This window comes from Brassica napus, chromosome C7, assembly GCF_020379485.1.
Source record: "Brassica napus cultivar Da-Ae chromosome C7, Da-Ae, whole genome shotgun sequence".
Lineage (NCBI taxonomy): Eukaryota > Viridiplantae > Streptophyta > Magnoliopsida > Brassicales > Brassicaceae > Brassica > Brassica napus.
The window spans coordinates 12,343,557-12,349,317 of NC_063450.1; the positions used below are offsets into that span (position 1 = coordinate 12,343,557).

Consider the following 5,761-nt stretch of genomic DNA (forward strand, 5'->3'; position numbering starts at 1 on the left):
AGACAGTGGAGTTGAAACTCCATCTTCCTCTGGTGCAGTAGCCATGTAGAGCTTAACCCTTTGTCCATTGACTGTGAAGTCTCTTCCATCAGTGCTCCACAAAACTATTGCTCCATATGGCCTAACCTCCTTGACTTTGAAAGGACCGGACCACCTTGACTTAAGCTTTCCTGGAAACAACTTCAGCCTAGAGTTGTAGAGAAGAACTTGATCTCCTTCTTTAAACTCTCTCTTCAGGATATTCTTGTCATGGAAAGCCTTAGTCTTCTCCTTGTAGATTCTTGAGTTCTCAAAAGCATCCATTCTTATCTCATCAAGCTCGTGTAGCTGAAAGAGCCTTTTCTCCTTGGCACTCTTGATGTCAAAGTTCAGCAACTTTATTGCCCATAGTGCCTTGTACTCAAGCTCCACTGGCAGATGGCAAGCTTTCCCATACACTAGGTTGAAAGGTGTGGTGCCCAGTGGTGTCTTGTACGCTGTCCTATAAGCCCAAAGTGCATCGTCAAGCTTATTGGACCAATCCTTCCTTGTAATCCCCACAATCTTCTCCAGAATAGATTTGATCTCCCTGTTAGAAATCTCAACTTGGCCACTTGTTTGGGGATGATAAGGAGTTGCCACCTTGTGCTTCACACCGTTCTTCTTGAGAAGTCCCTCAAGCAGTTTGTTAATGAAGTGGGAACCTCCATCACTGATTACAACTCTTGGAACTCCAAACCTTGGGAAGATGATGCTCTTGAACATCTTGATTACAACTCTAGCATCATTGGTGGGGCTTGCAATGGCTTCCACCCATTTGGAGACATAATCAACAGCCACAAGGATATATTTGTTGCCAAAAGATGATGGAAATGGTCCCATGAAGTCAATACCCCAGACATCAAACACTTCAACTTCAAGGATTGGATTTTGAGGCATCTCATTCCTCTTGGTGATGTTTCCTCTTCTTTGGCAAGAATCACACTTCGAAACAAAGTCTTGTGTATCCTTGAACATATGTGGCCACCAGAATCCAGCTTGTAATACTTTTGCAACTGTTTTGAAGGTGGCAAAGTGACCTCCATAGGATGATCCATGACACTGTGCAAGGATCCCATCAATCTCCTCATTTGCAACCACTCTCCTATAAAGCTGATCCTTGCAGAGAATGTAGAGGTAGGGCTCATCCCAGTAGTATCTTTTCACATCCTTATAGAACTTCTTCTTGGCATAGCCCACAAGATTCAGAGGTTCTTTTCCTGTGGCTAGGTAGTTCACTAAATCGGCATACCAAGGTTCTTTCTCCTCTGTTGCTTGGACTTCTTCCAGCTTCCTACCAGTCTCACAGACTGCTATCACTGCTTCGATAGCCATGATCTGCTCCTCAGGAAGTCCTTCGTCAATAGGGATACCAGACTCTACCCTCAACCTGGACAAATGATCAGCTACTCCATTCTCAACTCCGGGTTTGTCTTTGATTTCCATATCAAACTCTTGGAGCAAAAGGATCCACCTCAAAAGCCTGGGTTTTGCATCCTTCTTGGCCAAAAGGTGTCTCAAGGCAGCATGATCGGTGTAGACAATGACTTTAGACCCAACCAAGTAGCTCCTGAACTTCTCAAAGGCAAAAACAATTGCCAGCATCTCTTTCTCTGTTGTGGCATACCTCATCTGAGCATCATTGAGGGTTTGGCTGGCATAGTAGATCACATGGGTTTTGCCATCTTTCTTCTGCCCCAAAACAGCTCCCACAGCATAGTCACTGGCGTCACACATGATCTCAAAAGGAAAATCCCAATCAGGTGGCTGGACAATTGGGGCACTAACGAGTTCACCTTTTAGCTTCTTGAAAGCTTGTAGGCATTCCACATCAAAACTGAAGGTAGCTTCCTTGCACAGCAGCCTGGTCAAAGGTCTAGTTATCAAGGAGAAATCCTTGATGAACCTCCTGTAGAATCCAGCATGGCCAAGAAAACTCCGGATGTCTTTCACTGTCTTTGGTGGAGGCAGACCAACCATAACATCGATTTTGGCTTTATCCACCTCAATCCCCTTCTCTGAAATCTTGTGTCCTAGCACAATCCCTTCCTTGACCATGAAGTGACACTTCTCCCAATTCAGCACAAGGTTGGTGTCTTCACATCTCTGTAGGACCCTGCACAAATTTGACAAACAAGCAGAAAACGAAGATCCATAGACAGAGAAATCATCCATAAATACCTCCACAACATCCTCAATCAGATCAGAGAAAATTGACATCATGCACCTTTGAAAGGTGGCTGGAGCATTACATAGACCAAATGGCATCCTTCGATATGCAAAGGTACCATATGGACATGTGAATGTCGTTTTCTCTTGATCATTGGGATGTATGGGGATTTGGAAAAATCCTGAATACCCATCAAGGAAACAATAGAATGGGTGATTTGCAAGTCTCTCAAGCATCTGATCAATAAATGGTAATGGAAAATGATCCTTTCTAGATGCAGAGTTTAGTTTTCGGTAATCAATGCACATTCTATGACATGTGATGGTTCTTGTTGGTATCAATTCATCCTTGTCATTCTTAATCACAGTGATACCACCTTTCTTTGGTACAACATGCACAGGTGATACCCATTTAGAATCTGAGATAGGGTAAATAACACCAGCATCTAGGAGTTTAAGAATCTCTTTCTTTACAACATCCTTCAGGTTAGGATTTAACCTTCTTTGATGCTCGATAGAAGTCATTGATTCATCCTCAAGATGTATCCTATGCATGCACAGAGAGGGTGATATCCCCTTGATGTCATCTAGTGAGTAACCTATTGCCTTTCTAAATCTTTTAAGTGTTCTCAAAAGTTCAGATAGCTCACTTTCAGTAAGTTCACTACTCACAATGACAGGGTAAGTTTCATTAGGACCAAGAAATGCATACCTTACACCATGGGGAAGAGGTTTAAGCTCCACTTTAGGTGCCTTAAGTTCACTCCAGTCATCTTGCTGGTTGTCCTCTTGTTGAGTGACTGAGACTTCTTGGTGAACCATCTGGGGAAGCTCCTCGTACTGATCCTCACTGAAAAACCCCTGGTGTGAATCCAGCATCATCCCATAGGCAGTACTCTCCAGGTTCTCAACCACCTCAGCCTCTTTCTCTACAGTCAAAGCATGCTGTAGAGGGTCCTCTAGTGACAACTCTTCAAGGATTTCATCAGCAAGGGCGTCCATCTCTTCAATGTAGAACACCTGCCCTTGAACTGTTGGCCTCCTCATTACCTCCTTGATGTCGAAATGGAGAACGTGCCCTTTACCCAGATGGAGATCAATCTTGCCTTCTTTCACATTAACAATGGCTCCAGCTGTGGCTAAGAAAGGCCTTCCAAGGATTAAAGGGTCTTGAGCTTCTTCACCCATTTCAAGCACTACAAAGTCTGTAGGGATCTCATAATTTCCAACCATCACTGGGAGGTCCTCTAAGATACCCACAGGGTACTTAACTGAACGATCAGCCAATACCAGAGAAAGTCTACACTTCTTGTACTGAGTGAAACCGAGCTTCTTAGCAACAGATAGGGGCATCAAGCTGACACTAGCTCCCAAATCGCAGAGACACCTATCGAATACCATAGGCCCAAGAGCACAAGGTAATGTGAAGCATCCTGGATCTTCTAGCTTCTTTGGTATGACCAGCCTCTGAATGATAGCACTGCACTCATGAGTGAGAATCACCATGCCCTCCATCTCTTTCTTCTTTGCAGCTACAGCATCTTTTAGGAACTTACTGTACTGAGGAATCAGCATGAAAGCATCAATAATGGGCATTGTGACCTGGACTTCACTCATTTGCTTGTCAAACAGAGCTTTGTACTTCTCTAGCAACTGCCTCTTGAATCGACCTGGGAATGGAAGCTTAGGTTCATAGGCAGGAGGAACAAAAGAACTTTCACTTGCAGGAGTGACAACTTCACCATCTTTAACTGTTTTCTTCTCTTCTCCAACCTTTCCTTTTCCTTTGGCTTCCACTATCTTTTCCAAGATCTCGTCATTGATCTTCTCATCAACAATCACCACTTCATCATCTATGGTGATGGCAACCCCCTCACTTTGTTTCTCAGCATCCTTGGTGAGAGCTCTCTGAGGTAACTCCTTACCACTCCTGAGAGTGATAGCTTTCATGGTTTCCTTGGGGTTTTGCTCAGACTTTCCAGGTAGAGAACCTTGTTGGCGATTTTGTTGAGTGTTCATGGCAGCAAACTGGTTCTCCAAAGCTCTGAACTTGTTGTTGAGCTCATTGTAGCTCCCATCAATCTTTGAGTGAAGATTCTTCAACTCATAGCCAACATGCTTCTCACTTCTTGTTTGAGATTCCAGGATTTGTTTCAGTAGAGCATCAGTGCTGCTGACTTGAGGGGTGGAGGTAGAGGGATTAGATTGTTGTTGGGAAGAATTGTTGCCTTTGTTGTTGAAACCAGGAGGAGGGTTTTGCTGTGGTTGATAGCTGCCTTGCTGATTGTTTCGAGGCTGGTAACCACTCTGATGGTTGTTGGAATAGGATTTCTGTTGGTAGTTGTTGTACTGAAAGTTGGGCTCTTTCTTGTACCAGCTACCATTGTTGTTGATGAAACACAACTCTTCCTGACCTTCCAAACCTTCAACTTCATGGACAACAGCTGGTGTCTCTTGGGTTGGGTTGCCAACAAAGTGCAGCTGCTCTTGGGTAGCTTTATCAGCAAGGAGGATGTCTATCTTATCTTGTAGAGCTTTCAACTCCTTCCTCGTTTGCTTATCATCAGATCTACTGCCTCTGTCGTGGTCTCCACTGTAGACTGCATCACTCTTAACCATGTTGTCAACCAGCTCCTCTGCATCCTCCTCAGTTCTCCCCAAGAAGAATCCATTACTAGCTGTATCCAGTCTGGCCCTGTACTTAGGAAGAGCACCACGGTAGAATGTGCTCAGCAAGCTCTCTTTAGAGAAACCATGGTGTGGGCATTGAGCTTGGTACCCCTTGAATCTTTCCCAGGCTTCACTGAAACCTTCCAAGCCCTTCTGTTGAAAGCTGGAGATCTCGTTTCTCAGCTTAGCAGTTCTTGAAGTAGAGAAGAACTTCTCCAAGAATGCTTTCTTGCAGTCATCCCAAGTGGTGATGGAGTCGCTTGGTAGAGACTTCTCCCACTGACGTGCTTTATCCCCTAAAGAGAAAGGGAATAGCTTGAGCTTTAAGGCATCTTCGGAGACACCATTGGTTTTTGACAACCCACAGTAGCTGTCGAACCTGTCCAAGTGATCAAATGGATCCTCTAGAGCCAAGCCATGATACTTGTTGTTCTCGATCACGTTGAGGAGTCCTGACTTGATCTCAAAGTTGTTGGCTGCCACAGCGGGTGCTCGGATTCCCAATCGATAACCATGAATGTTTGGACGGTCGTAAGTGCCAATGGGCCGAGCTGCTCGCTGTTGGTTAGGTGGACCATTGTTGTTAGCGCCATTGACGCCTGCATCTTCTTGATGAACGTCTCCCATGTCAGTGTTCAGTCTCTGCAATTGAGCCTGATGTTCTTCTTCTCTTCTCTTTCTAGCACACTCTCTCTCTAAAGCTCTGATGTCTGCTGCTCTTGGAACTAGGTTTGATGGACCCCTGCTCCGCAAGTTCATACACCTGTAGATTAAAGGGAGGTGAAGAAGAGTCAGTAACAAAAGAAAATAAAATGACTTAGTCTCAAGCAATTGACTAAATCTCAATGTTTAAATCTACTCAGAAATTGGCAACGGCGCCAATTTGATGTTAGGAGTTTTCAAA

General features: G+C 44.4%; 1 non-coding gene across 1 annotated transcript; it reads left to right on the forward strand.

The window, feature by feature from the left end:
* Nucleotides 1-4,936: 4,936 nt before the first annotated feature.
* Nucleotides 4,937-5,043, forward strand: LOC125590829. The gene has a single exon (XR_007326831.1). It is a non-coding gene; the product is annotated as a small nucleolar RNA R71 (small nucleolar RNA).
* Nucleotides 5,044-5,761: the final 718 nt, after the last annotated feature.